Source organism: Macaca nemestrina, chromosome 16, assembly GCF_043159975.1.
Source record: "Macaca nemestrina isolate mMacNem1 chromosome 16, mMacNem.hap1, whole genome shotgun sequence".
NCBI classification, from domain to species: domain Eukaryota; kingdom Metazoa; phylum Chordata; class Mammalia; order Primates; family Cercopithecidae; genus Macaca; species Macaca nemestrina.
In genome coordinates this window covers 100,601,014-100,616,249 of record NC_092140.1, presented here as the reverse complement: position 1 = coordinate 100,616,249, position 15,236 = coordinate 100,601,014, and the positions used below count along the sequence as shown (strand labels likewise).

The 15,236-nt window shown below is 42.3% G+C and overlaps 1 protein-coding gene across 2 annotated transcripts in view; it reads left to right on the top strand.

Moving 5' to 3' along the window:
• The window catches only part of LOC105490228 (ATPase phospholipid transporting 8A2), a 654,028-nt gene that overhangs the window by 77,457 nt on the left and 561,335 nt on the right, over positions 1-15,236 (top strand). The gene's annotated exons all lie outside the window — the stretch shown is intronic.

Sequence of the window (15,236 nt, the reverse complement as noted above, 5' to 3'; positions counted from 1 at the left end):
AATCAGCAGATATCCATTGAGTGATATAATATTATAAGTAAAATAAGCCACTTAAATGACAAATGCATTTGGCACATTTTATTTTTTAATGTCTTTTATTTTTGAGATTTAGCATAAAGTATATAAATGTAAGGTACATACCTGGATGAATTTTTATATACCTGTGATTAACAACCAAATAAAAATGTAGCCTAGTTCCATCTACCCCTTCTAGGTTAGATCTTCTAGATCTCTCTTGCTCCTTCCCAGACAATCCCCTTCCTGCCAAGTGCAATCACTGTTCCGATTTTTCTCATCGATAGATTAGTTTGCCTTTGAACGTCATGTAAATGGAATTGTACAATATGCACTCTTTTGGTCTGACTTCTTTTGGTCAGCAGATTGCGTCTGTGAGATCAGCGGTGTATGGTATTTCTGCTGCGTGATTGATCCCTACCTGTTTATTCATTCTCCTGCTGATGGACATATACGTGGCTTCCATTATTTTTTGCTAATGTGAATAAAGTTCTTGTATGAATTTTTGTGGACATAACTTTTAATTTACCTTAGATAAAATACATAGAATTAACTCAATCATAAAGTAGATGTATACTTAACTCTTAGAAACTGCCAAAGAGTTTTCTAAAGTGGCTGAACTCATTTACATTCTCTCCGGCAACTGTCGCACATTCTGGAGAACGTAAGGAGTTGTTCTTCTTTTGAAGCCATACTTATGGGTATGCAGTGGTATCTCCTTATAGTTTAAATTTACATTCCTCTAATGAGTAATGATATCAGCATTTTTTTTTTTTTTTTTTTTTGAGACAGAGTCTTACTCTGTCACCCAGGCTGGGGTGCAATGGTGTAATCTCAGCTCACTGCAAGCTCCGCCTCCTGGGTTCAAGCGATTCTTCTGTCTCAGCCTCCCAAGTAGCTGGGATTACAGGCACCCGCCACCACACCTAGCTAATTTTTGTATTTTTAGTGAAGATAGGGTTTTACCATATTGGTCAGGCTGGTCTTGAACTCCTGACTTCAGATGATCCACCCACCTCGGCCTCCCAAAGTGTTGGGATTACAGGTGTGAGCCACTACACCTGGCACCGAGCATCTTTATATACGTTTATTGGCCTTTTGGGTGGTATCTTCTTGTGAAGAACCTGTCGAAGACTTTTGCACTTTTGCTTTTACATTCTTTATTGTTTTACATGCATTCTTTATTTTGGATGCAAGCATTAGATACATGTATTCCAAATATCTTTTCCCAGCCTGTGATTTCCCTATTCCTCTTCCTAATACCTTTCAACAAACAGAAGTTTCTGATTTTAATGAAGTCAAATGTATCAAATTTTCTTTCTTTATTGCTTTTGCGTTGTGTTTAAGAAAACTTTGCCTCCCTTGGAATGATTTTAAAGGCATTAATACAGTTAGCACAATTAAAATAAGGTTGAATTAGATGCTTTTATTTGAAAGAATAAAAGCATTAAGTTTAAACAACTTTGAAATCTAAACCCCTCCTGGGGTACCTAAGCTCCTGGTAGCACCTGGTGTTCTCTTTGGAAATGACTTGCAGCCTTGCCTCCTTTATCCCTGACCTGGAGGATCGGTGAAGGACGGCAGCTGTCTCATTCATCTTTGTCTTCAGTGCACTACACTATTTCTAGCACAAAGTAGCCAGTGGTTTTATTGACTGGATTCAGGAATGCTGACTTTACTCAAATATTGATTAAAAAAAATTTTTTTTTTGCCAAAATATACATCTTTGTGTCCTGATGTAAACTCTTACTATGCTTCTTAAATAGAGACTATGTAAGAAAAATACCATTTGAATTTTACAGGGGCTGCGGAGAAGGTTATAGAGGAGGACTCACTGGCATCAAATAATGATTAAGATTCCTGTAGATGGTGGCTGGGTGTAGGAAGGAGACTTTGGGCAGAGTAGGAGTAAATGCATGCACAGCCTTGGTGGATTAGCGAAGACCAGGAAGTGTGATGGGGTAAGATTGATGCCTGCAAATGAGAACCCAGGGGTGGTCATCCGATGAAGGTACAAGACAGGCAGTGATGAGGAGCTTGGAGTTTGACCTCCTTCCCAGCGCTACTACTTATTGGGAACCTGGACTGGTTAATCAACTTATCAGATTCCTATCTATGAAATGAAGTTCATGTGTACACCATGGAATTGCTCTAAATGATAGCATGCGTGAGAGAAACAGAGAGAGATACGGTATGTGGAATTATCCATAGAGTGCCGTAAGTGCTCTGAATGTCAGTGACGGTCTTCCTGAGACTTCAGTTTCACCCTTTGGGGCTGTCCTGTCAGTCTCTGCTCCCCTGGCTGTCCGTCCAGGCCTGCCGTCATTGTCTCCTGCCCACCCCCAATTCAGAGAAAGGCCAGCTGTGCTATTTCTGAATGTATGGCTTATAACTCTAATGGTGCTTGGAATGCCACAAAGAATGTTTATTTATGTATACCACTTATCTTTCCCCTAGCCCCCTCTTCCCCAAATTAGCACAGAATTTGTTTTAAATATCTTTATGTAGCTGCTCCTCAGACTGCTGCCTGCCCCTCCCTCACCCCCAAATGAGAGTATTAGTTTACTGTCATAGGCATTCAAATATGCTGAGTAAGTTAATTTATAACTTGTGTAACTGATCAGGACAAATGCTTCTGCCTAGGGATCCAAAGCCTGGAACCACGCCCACAGTACATTGAGTTTTTTGTTCATTCCATTATCTTTTTTGGAACGAAATCACTTTGCCAACCCCAGATCTTCTTCTAATGAGACTGCAGTACTGAATCATTTGGTATTTTTATGAAGTTTCTCATTGAATGAAATATTTATTGTGAGAAGAACATTAGAAATCCAAAGTTTATCTAAAATAAATCTGGCTACAGCTGAACAAAATATATTTTGCTAAGCAGAAAAGAATAATAAAAATTTCCCCTAAATGTCATACAGAAGTCTTAGAGGTTTATGTAAGAGAACTTGGATTTTTATAGACCTAGGATTTTGTTTTGTTTTGTTGAGACAAGGTCTTGCTCTGTCACCCAAGCTGGAGTGCGATGGCTCAATCATGGCTCACTGCAACCTTGACCGCCCAGGCTCAAGCAGTCCTCCCACTTCAGCCTCCCAAAGTGTTGGGATTACAGGCGTGAACTACCACACCTGGCCTTAAACCTAGTTCTAAAGAACAATAAAACAAGTAGAACATTCCTAATTGCGTTTAATGTTAACTTCAAATTGCTTTTTAGACTAAGCAAACAAACTAAAATTTTTATCTTTGTTCTAAATAATATATTTCCTTCTCAGTAAAATAGCAGAGATATTTAGGTTTTGACAAATACATAATTTTTGGGGGGTTAGCCAAGGGCTTGCACACTAGATCATCTCACCTTAATTGTTAAGTAAAAACCTTTTTTTTCTATTTTTAATCGATACATAATTGTACATATTTATGGGGTACATGTTATTTTGATATATGCACACAATGGGTAATGAACAAATCAGGGTAATTAGCATATCTATCTCCTTAAACATTTATCATTTCTCTGTGTTGGTCAGATGGGAGAGTTCCTTTGACCCCCTCGTGGGACTTGTGATGGGGTGACTAATTTACTTGGCTGCCATTCTCAAACCCCTTGCGGAATGGGAAGCACACAGGGAGCAGGTGCAGGAGCTGGGGTGAGTGCCTTTGGGCATCAGCGGGAACAAACTCAGTACCAGCCCTGGCAGTGTCTAGGGATTGCCTGTGACATCTGGAGCACCAGAGGGCGTGTGTTACAATCAGTGCTCTTTTAGCATTTGCTGTCCACAGACGGCTAAGTGTTAAATCAGCTTAGCGGAGGGTCAGGGTGACAGTCTTTAACACCCTGCCATTTCAGTACATGGGGTCTTGTCCAGTGTCCAGGAAGAATCAGGTCACATGGTCTTGAAGGATGGTGAATGTGGAGATTTTATTGAGCAGTGGAAGTGGCTCTCAGTGGGATGGGGAACTGGAGAGAGGATGGAGTGGGAAGATAATTTTCCCCTGGAGGGGGAAGAAGTCCTCTCAGACTATCCCTAGGCAAACTCCTCTCCAACTGTAGTCTTTGATGTCCAGCTGCCTCTCAACATTCAGATGCTTCTTTTCTTGCCTTCTCTGCCATGCTGTTTTACATCTCTACCAGTGGATATTCGGTACTTTATAGGCACAGGATGGGGCGTCGTGGGCCAAAAGATGACATGTGGGCCAGAAAATGGGGATGTGAAGTACTCATTTAGGGCCACGGGTCCAGGCTTCAGGGTGGAACCCTTGCCAGGGACTCTGCCCTTTTCTACCTAGTATTCCCCCTGCTTCCTGTCTGTATTACTGGGAACCTTCAAAATCTGCTCTTCTGGCTATTTTGAAATATACAATAAATTATTATTCACTATGGTCACCCTATTGTGCTGTCAAACACTAGAGCTCCTTTTAATGGAACGTTTTAGAGGGAAATTTAAAGCTTAGTTTTTGTTTGAAGAGTTTTGACTGATATTTAGGGTAAAATTAATTTTGTAATCTAAAAATACACATAAAGTCAAGAGAAAAAAACTGAGGGAGATAAACATAAGGAAAATAAATCACTCTGAATAAGCCTAGATCATTCTGATACTTAATCTGCCCCAAATAACCTTTTTGTAAAAGTGAGGGAAATGGTGTCATGTTTTATAACCTGTCTTATTTGTCTACAGTTTCATGAATATTTTTCAAGTTTATTACATATTCTTTTGTAACATTTTAAATAGCTGCATAGTAGTCTCATGAAGACAGAGGATAATTTAATAAAGTTCTTTTTATTTTGTTTATTTTTTTGAGACAGAGTCTCATTCTGTTACCCAGGCTGGAGTGCAGGGGCATGATTTTGGCTCACTGCCACCTCCACCTCCCAGGTTCAAGTGATTCTCCTTTCTCAGCCTCCTGAGTAGCTGGGAATACAGGTGCCTGCCACCATGCCTGGCTAATTTTTGTATTTTTGTATTTTTATTTTTAGTAGGGATGGGATTTCACCATGTTGGTCAGGCTGGTCTCAAATTCCTGACCTCAGGTTATCCACCTGCTTTGGCCTCCCAAAGTGCTGGGATTACAGGCGTGAGCCACTGTGCCCAGCCAATAAAGTTCTTAAAGTTCTTAGTTATTTCTAACTTTTTGCTATTACAAACAATACTGCAAAAAAAAATCCTCATGATTTCCCTAACTATTTAGAAAGATCTTTTCAAAGAACCAATTCTGACTTTAATTTTCTTGTTTGTTTCTTCCTTATTGGCTTCCCTTCTCATCTTTCTCTCTTTTTGCTCTGCTTTGTGTTTGTAATTTGCTCTTGTTTCTCTAGTTTTTAAATAAAGCATCTTTAGTTTAGACCTTTCTATTTTTCTAATGGAAGCATTTAGGCTATACATTTCTAAGTTATATCACACGAATTTTGATATTTATTTTCATTCAGTTCAAAATATTTCCTGATTTTTAAAAATCCTCTTTGTTTACCCTACAGTTTAGAAATGTGTTGTTTAATTTACAACGTATGGAGATTCCCCAGAGAGCTTTCTACTATTGATTTGTAATTGTGGTCGGAGCCATATGTTACATCATTTCAGTTCCTTTAAGTGTGCTGAGACCTGCTGTATGCTATAGATGGTGGTGTATCTTGTGGAGGGCTCCATGTGCATCTGCACTTGTGGGATGGGGTGTTCCCCAAGTGTCAGCCGTGTCCAGGGCTTCAGAGTCTTGCTCACATCTCATATATCACTATTTATTTTCTTTCTCCGTGTTGTGTCAATTACTGAGAAAGAAGTATTGAAGTCTCCAAGTAGAATTGCAGGTTTTTCTATTTCAACTTGCAGATCTATTAGTTTTCCATTATATATGTGTTATCAAATGCATAAATGCTTAGGGTTATCAATTCCGGTTGGTGAGGTGACCCCTTTATCATTATGAAATGTGCTTTTTTACCCTTGTAATATTTCTGTTCTTTTAGCTTTTATTTTAAATTCAGGGGTACAAGTGTAGGTTTGTTACATAGGTAAACTTGTGTCATGGGAGTTAGTTGTACAGATTATTTTATCACCCAGGTATTAAGCCTAGTACCCATTAGCTGTTTCTCCTGATCCTGTCTCTCCCCCCATCCTCGACCCTCCTAAAGGCCCCAGTGTGTGTTGTTCCTGTCTCTGTGTCCATGTGTTCTCATCATTTAGCTCCCACTTGCAAGTGAGAACATGCGGTATTTGGTTTTCTGTTCCTGTATTAGTTTGCTAAGGATAATGGCCTCCACTTCCATCCATGTTCCTGTAAAAGACATGAGCTATTTTTTTTTTTTGTGGCTGTGTAGTATTTCATGGTATATAGGTACCACATTTTCTTTATCCAGTCTACTATTGATGAGCATTTAGGTTGATTCCATATCTTTACTATTGTGAATAGTGCTGTGATAAACATGCGTGCATGTGTCTTTATAATAAAATGATATAAATTCCTTTGGGTATATACCCAGTAATGAGATTTCTAGGTTGAATGGTATTTCTGTCTTTAGATCTTTGAGGAATCACCACACTGGCTTCCACAAAGGCTGAACTAATTTACACTTTAACCAAAAGTGTATAAGTGTTCCTTTTTCTCCACAACCATGCCAGGATCTGTTATTTTTTGGCTTTTTAACAAGAGCCATTCTGACTGGTCTTAAACTCTTGGGCTCAAGTGATCCTCCTGCCTCAGCCTCCCAAAGTGCTGAGATTATAGGCGTGAGCCATCTGTGCTGGACCTTGATGTGTTTTTAAAAAATATTCTGTTTGGTGTTTATTGAGCTTCTGGACCTTTGGGTTTATAGTTTTCAGCAAATTTGGAAATATTTTCAGCATTACTTCTTCAGATATTTATGTCCTTTTCCTCTCTAACCTGTTTGTTCCCTTGGGACTCCAATTATGTATGCATTAGACCCCCATGAGATTGTCTCGTAGGTCACTGATGCTCTGTTACTATTTTTCTTCTTGTGCTTCTTTTTGGAGAGTTTCTACTGCTGTCTTCAATTTCATGCATCCTTCCCTTTGCAGTGCCTAATCTGCTATTAATCCTACCTAGTGTCGTTTTCATTTCAGGTATTCTAGTTTCCATTACGGACTCAATTCAGCAAGACCGTGAGACATTTGTTTGAGTTCCCCACTCACTGTACTTTGGCTCAGAGATTATTTTTAGCTAGAAAGAGAGTGCGATCCTAGTGTTCATTTTGTTTGTTTCTCTTCTCTCGGGGATTGCTTTTCTATCCTGTCTATTTTTTAATATCAGAAAATAGTTGTTTCCTATCCTTTTTCCTGTTTTCTAGTTGTTAGAGTGGAATGGCTAGTCTACACCTCCTTACACCCTCATGGTCAGAAACAGAAATCCAGTTAGTATACGTTAAACTTTGTCGATTTGTGTGGTAAGATCATGTCATTTTAATTTCTATTTCCTTGGTAATTGATGTGCAATTTTTTTGTCTTTTAAGTTAGCTTAGACTTCGTAGGTTCATGACAGTACAGATTGAGGGAGTCAGTTGCTTGGATATCACCTAACATGGGCTTTTGTTTGTTTTGTTTTGTTTTACAGTAGTGAAAAGTCACCTCAGACCAAAACCACAGGTGTCCCACTGGGTGCAGTTTTCAGAATCTCAATGTAGATTTTAAAAGGGGAAGAGGTATCCTCTCCTATAAGCAAATATACCTTCATGAGTTTATTTTTTTTTGAGATGGAGTCTCACTCTGTGGCCCAGGCTGGAGTGCAGTGGCGCGATCTCGGCTCACTTCAAGCTCTGCCTCCCCGGTTGACGCCATTCTCCTGCCTCAGCCTCCCAAGTAGCTGGGATTACAGGCGTGCGCCACCACGCCTGGTTATTTTTTTGTATTTTTAGTAGAGGCGGGGTTTCACCATGTTAGCCAGGATGGTCTCGATCTCCTGACCTCGTGATCCACCCGCCTCAGCCTCCCAAAGTGCTGGGATTACAGGCGTGAGCTACCGTGCCCGGCGTAACCTTCGTGAGTTTAAAAAAGTCCACAGGTTTGAGTGGGAGAATTTGGAGAGCAGGAAGGTCACAACACAGCTCAGATGGTGGACGCTGGGAATGGAACAGCGGGCAACCACCCACATTCGCCTCTGGCATCTTCCCACCACCACGGGCTGAGCGCGCACTGAGAGGAGGTCGTGTTCTGTTCCTTAGGTGCAACAGGGTTGAAGGATTCTCAGTCTCTTCTTCACCAAAATACTTCTTTTTCTATTTAGATGCTTTCCTCTTCTTGTAAGATTATGACTGGTTTCTATTTCCACTTGGCTGTGATATTTTTGTGTAAGTCAAACATCAATATAGTGTTCTTGAGAAAAGCACTATTAAAGATTGATACCCTGTTTCAGGCTGTATTAAGTATACAGTAGTAGTAGTAATTCGCTGGCTCTGAAAGCACTTACAGACACAGATGTATTTAAGATACATCATTGTATGTTATATTAGACATTTTATATTTCTGGGAAGATCTCAAATATTTAAAACAGTAAATATATTTTTTAGCTTCATCAGTAGGTACTGAATTAAATAGATAAGGTTGAGGCTTGAAAATGCAACTTTAAACTTTTAAAATTAAATGTTTAATTTAAAAAAACATAATAGGAAACTTTTGAATTAAAAATAACTTAGGGTAGGTTGGGAGGATCACTCACATCTGTAATCCCAGCAGTTTGGGAGGTTGAGGCAGGAGGATCACTTGAGGCCAGGTGTTTGAGACCAGCCTGGGCAACATGGGGAAACCTGGTTTCTACTAAAAATATAAAAATTAGCTGTGCACGGTGGTGGCGCCTGTAACCCCAGCTACTTGGGAGGCTGAGGCAGGAGAATTGCTTGAACCCAGGAGGCAGAGTTGCAGCAGCAGAGATCACGCCACTGCACCCCAGCCTGGGTGACAGAGCGGAACTCTGTCTTTACAAAACAAAAACCAAAAAACAGTGTTATATGAACTTTTCTTTTCTTTTCTTTTCTTTTTCTTTTTTTTGGATGGAATTTTTGCTCTTATTGCCCAGGCTGGAGTGCAATGGCGTGATCTTGGCTTACTGCAGCCTCCACCTCCGGGGTTCAAGTGATTCTCCTGTCTCAACCTCCAGAGTAGCTGGGATTACAGGTGCCCGCCACCATGCCCAGCTAATTTTTGTATTTTTAGTAGAGAGGGGTTTCACTATGTTGGCCAGGCTGGTCTCGAACTCCTGACCTCAAGCGATCCATCTGCTTCGGCCTCCCGAAGTACTGGGAGAACTTTTCTTTTTCTTTTCTTTTTTTTTTTTTTTTGAGACAGTGTCTCGCTCTGACGTCCAGGCTGGAGTGCAGTGGCGCGATCTCAGCTCACTGCAAGCTCCGCCTCCCGGGTTCACCCCATTCTCCTGCCTCAGCCTCCCGAGTAGCTGGGACTACAGGCGCTGCCACCACACCCGGCTAATTTTTTGTGTTTTTAGTAGAGACGGGGTTTCACCGTGTTAGCCAGGATGGTCTCGATCTCCTGACCTCATGATCTGCCCATCTCGGCCTCTCAAAGTGCTGGGATTACAGGCTTGAGCCACCGCGCCCAGCCTTGGAGAACTTTTCTTAATGACTCGAGATGGTAAGTGTGAATACAAGGGATTACATTGTGCCTAAGCAGGGCCGTCTTCATGGCTGGGGTTTTAGGGCTTATAGCCTCGGGATTTGCTTGTGCCTTTTATTCTTTTGTGCTAGTTCTTGCCTGAGTTGTCGTTTCTGACCAGTGACTAGTGTGCCTGCCTATAGCCATTTATTTTCCTCTATTGGTCCCTAATCTGAGGTGGGGTTGTATCTAGCCTATTAATCTTATTAGAAACAAATGTAAACTAAGTATGTGCTTTGCTTCTAAAGAAAGACGAACATTCTCTTATAAGAAAAGTGTTTTGATTTTGTGAAGAACTTTCTGAAATGAACTAGATTTCTCGACAGAATTTTTGATTCCTAAGTCCCAGGAGGTTGGGAGAGTTTGCCAGAGGGCTAAGTTATAGGCAGGTGAGGTGTTAATACTTAGCTTTAGGGTACAGTGAATTTGGGTATGGATCTGTGTTTTTTGATAGATTTTCCTGAAGCTGGTATTGAAATTCTGTTTCCTCGTTTAGATACAAACTATGGGTTTCACTGAGGAGTGGGGAGGGCTGTGCCAGGAGGAAAGGAACTGGTTTGGTAGTTGGCAGCAAAGAAAGAGATGAGCGGTAAGATGGTTAGTCATTAATAATGAGGTTGTGACTGCTAAACTGGCACTGTGGAATGTGTCCCTCAGGGGTGAACTGCATGGTCTTTTGGCACCGTGGAGCGTGTCACTCGGGGGTGAACTGCGTGGTCTTCTTGCATCTGGCTCCCTGTGTTGTTTGTGGCTGGGCTCTCTCTTGGCAGATGTGATGTGTACTTTACTTGCTTTGCCATGGGCATGCCTGTCGTCAACCCACCGTATAGCAGTTGCTCAAGTGCTGTTGTCATTATTCAAATCGAACTAGAAACTGTCTTTTCATGAGTGTGAACATGTCAGCTGGAGCTAGAGGAGAAGCATCAACTCAGGTCCTCTGCCGAGCAGACAGAGATGGAGTTAGGAGAAGAGAGGTTTACTGGGGACAACCTCTCTGAATGATGAAGGTGGGGAGGGGGTGGGATTGGGCCCAGAAAGCCTTCATGTTGAGATGTTGATCTGATGCCTGTGACAGAAATGGGAGAAGCAAGCAGAGCCGGGCAGGGCAGGGCAGGTCTCAGACCACACTACCCATCCGATGGGACCCTCTTATACTGGGGTTGGCGGCGTAGAGCCGTTGGCCCAGTTGCCTTCTTAACAATGGCTTTGGCTGGGTGCGGTGGCTTTCGCCTGTAATCCCAGCACTTTGGGAGGCTGAGGTGGGCAAATCATGAGGTCATGAGATCGAGACCAGCCTGACCAACATGGTGAAACCCCGTCTCTACTAAAAATACAAAAATTAGCTGGGCGTGGTGGCACGCGCCTGTAATCCCAGCTGCTTGGGAGGCTGAGGCAGGAGAATCACTTGAACCTGGGAGGTGGAGGTTGCAGTGATCTGAGATCATGCCACTGTACTCCAGCCTGGCCAACACAGTGAGACTCCACCTCAAAAAAACAAAAAAAACCCCAAAACCCAAAAAACAAAACAAACAAAAAACCAACAAAAAACCCCAAAACAAACAAACAAAAAACAATGGCTTTAACTACTTGTAGAATTTTAAGAGATACTCTGGTCTTGGGAGCATCACATTTACTGATCTTCTGTTAGCGTGGCTGGTGTTTTGCATTTTATAAGTAAATCCATTTTGTCTGTGTTTGCATGGAGTTCAGTTTCAGACGGTGTTCCTCAACTCTGGAGGGATTTAATCCCTTGTTACTGCTTCTCCCCCTCACTGTCCCCCGCAGCAATGTCTCCTGATACAGGGGGGGTGTGGCTCAGCATCTGACTGTCAGCACAGAAAAAGGGAGCTCTGGACCTAATACGAGACTCCTTGACTGTGGCCCTTCTTGCTGCTAGTGCGTTGGCAGCATGTGCAGAGTTGAGTATGCCATAGACACTTAGCTATGATTCAAGATTGTATGTCAGACATTGCTGAGAGCCTGGCACCGTTCCATAAGGGTTCTGTAATACTTGGCTCGTTTGTAAGTAGTGCCTTTGGCAGAATGGTGAGCTCTGCCCAGGAGCAGCACAATGCTTTGATTACTTAGGCCTGTAATTCCTTATCTTTATGGAATTATGGGTCATAAGGATATCATACTGAACAGGTAGTATATTTGGTTATATTAATTTATACATTTCATTTCATAGCTCATTGATATGAAAAGCCTTTCATTCAAGGGGGAACTAATAATTTAGACGGCTAGAAATTCAATAAATTCAGGAAGAGTGCCAAGAATGCCACGCCTCTTGTCTTTCCTATCCCTGCCAAGCAGTCACCCGCCAGATTCCGTTCGTTCATTGCCTTGATCTGCTTCTCAGGTCAGCTGCTGCCCCCTTGGCATCCCAGACCCTCTGACTCATAATTAGAGACCCTTCCTTTGTGGGAACACCTGACCCGATTTGTATCTGCTATAACATGTCTTACTCTACTTTCTTGTAATTTTGTACAAGTTTCCACTACTAGATCATTTTGGCTTGTTATCGTTGGTCTATCAAAGTAGTTTTTCCATTCTCTACTCTTTGCGCTCCTCTTCAGAGAAGTGTCGTGCCGGGAACCAGAGCGAGGAGGGCTTGTCTTTCTTGTATGTCTGTCTGGCTAAGGGGTGGAGGAGAGCACAGACTCAAAGGAGGGGCGTTCTGGGAAGCCCAGACCATGGCTGTTCGTGTTGCAGCGTATGTGCTCATGGCTTTGTCTTGCTGCACGGGATGTTCTTCTCCATCTTTACCCTTTGCTTTGGAAGCTTTTAGATGAATCCCAGCTGCTGACTTTACAGTGAAAGGCATCTTAAATCTCTCCAACCAATCACCCTTTTCCCCAGCTGGAAATACTAGTCTTTCTTGTAGACTCTGAACATCCATAGCTCTCACTGGCTCTGCTTCTTTCACTCTCACGGGTGCTGAGAATGGTAATATCGGTAGAGCACAGTCCACACTTACACAAGTGGACATCTTGTTAACTGGAAAGGCAGACACATAAGCAGAATAATTCTAACATGGAAAATGCACAGACTGGACCGCTGCACGTGGTTACGTTGGTCGTGTGAGATTGAGAAATGTGCTTTCTGGAATTGCTGTCTGCCCACCTGTGCCTGGGGGCCCTATGCATAGAGGAGGGGGATGTAACCCAACCCGAGGATGTGCGATGAGGGAAGACATCTCAGAGGAGAGAAAGACTAGGCTATGTCTTTAGGGATGAGTAGTAAGCAGGCAGAGAACCGATGGAGAGGAAGGAAGTCTAGGTGAAAGGAAACACACCACATTCAAAGCTGTCTTAGTTATTCTGCGCTGGTCTGTTTCCTCCCCAGACTACAAGTCCTTTGAAGGCAGGGAGAGGGTTTTCTAACTACTGCATTATGCACACAGAATGCCCAGAATTTATGGTGATGGAATGACTTCTTGTCTGCTTTAGCCTTTTTGCCTGCCTCCTTGACTTACTGAATTCTTACACATGTTCTTATCTTAAACAGGAGTGTCCAATCTTTTGGCTTTCCTGGGCCACATTGGAAGGAGAAGAACCGTCTTGGGCCACCCATAAAATAGACTAACACTAACGGTAGCTAATAAGCTAAAAAAAAAAAAAAATCCCCCAAAACTGGTCATGTTTTAAGAAAGTTTACAGATTTGTGTTGGGCCACGTTCAAAGCTGTCCTGGGCGGCATGTGGCTTGTGGGCCACGAGTTGGACAAGCTTGCTCTAGAATACGTTAATCTTTAGTATTTGGGACTTAGCTTTTCCTGGCTTAAGTCTGGAATGGCTATTGGTATTTCTTTTTAATGCATAGACTCTAGGAGTATACTTTTATTTTTAACAACCCCACAAAACTTAATAAAGATAAAAGATTTGGTTAGTCAACAGATATTTTATTGTGTATTTCGGGAAACTCTTTGAAATGTCACTCTCATTTATATAAAGGTCAGATAGATGATTTATGAAGGTAAAAGGTCATATTGATGATCGTATAGATAAGGGTCATATTGATGATTCTTATAGTAACAAACAAAAAAATGCACCTGTGGGCATTGAGCTGGTTGCTTAATTACTCGCTGCCCCATTTTTATTATCTCTAAAAAATTATCTCTAAAAATAAGCATGCTCCTCATTTGATTGTTATGAGGATTGGACGGAGTTACACGTACAGATGCTTAGAACAGTGGTAGGCTCAACAATAGTTGTGCTTTTTATCACACTCGTCTATGGCACCTTAGTGACATGGCAAAGACAACAAATTGACCTGGCAATCTGAGTGGATTGTGGAGGCCTTGGACTCAGATGATTCGTATGCAGCTCTTTGGCAGTGCTCTTGCTTGTTAAAGATTTTCTCATATTTTAAACTTTCTCACTTCTGTGTCTGAGAAGAAAACGTGATACACAAAATGTCAACTCAACAAGAGAGTCGGGAAAAGCCATCCTACTGGGAAAGTCTATTTTGTGTCAGTGGAGTTGGGAACGAAGGTGAATGAGTTGGTCTCTGTAGTGACTTGCTCAAATCTGACTGCATGTATTTAGTGGGCTAAGATTGCTGATGGAAGTAGAGCGTTGGGTTCATATGACCAGTGATTGTAAGCAAACAGGACAGGCTGATTGGCAGGAGAAACTGGCGTGATAGTTCTTGTACTTGACTGCTGACTTCCATCTGCTTGGAGCCTCCACCTCCCCAAGAAAGATTAGAATGAATGTCAAGAGAAACATCAAGGTGTTTTCATCGTATGTCTTTCAAAAATAGTAGGATTAGGCAAGTCAGCTTTTTGTTTACGAGGAGACTTTGTAGACTAATTTTTCTTTCTAATACATACAATACTTAATTGTATATATTAATCTGTATTATATAGTTATATTATAAATATCTCATACTTACAAGAGTTGGATGGCTTGACTCTCAACATTTTCCACATTAAGGAAGAGATACCTGAGCAGGGCTTTTGTTTTTTGAGACGAGCGTCTTGCTATGTTGCCCATGCTGGCCTTAAACTCCTGGGCTCAAGCAGTCCTCCCGCCTCAGCCTCCTGGGTAGCTGGAATTTACAGGTGCACTCGCCATGCCCTGCAGAAGCCGCGTGTGCTGGGGCGCACCGCAATTCCAGTCACTGTAATTTTAAGGGTTGTTTGGAATGCAGAAGAATGGCGTGAGGGAAGTGCATTAAAACACTTACCTGTTTTTAATTTCCAGAGGATGGAATGGAAGGCGGGAGGAGGAAAGGAAGCAGTGTAATGAGACGCGCCTTGATATTTCTCTCCCCGGGGAAAGTTTCCCTGGTCGGAAAGATGAAGTATGTGGGATAAGTGAGGGCCCTGAGGAGCAACAGGGAGGTCCTGTTTTCTCAAACCGCCCACCTGTGCTTCTCATGTGGTCTGGGAGCTGATCTGAAAGCTCCTGGGGCTTCCCTGGGGCCCGGCTTGGCAGGGTTGTGGATTGAGGCTGACAGAAGGTGGCAGAGAGAGCACAGCAGACTCTGTAGGCTCTGCAGAGGGTGCCCAGGTGAGGCAGAGCCATCTAGGGAACACAGATGCCCTTTGACAAAGCCAAGCGAGACCAGTCACAGACATAGCCCAAATGCCAGCAAGGGGACCAGG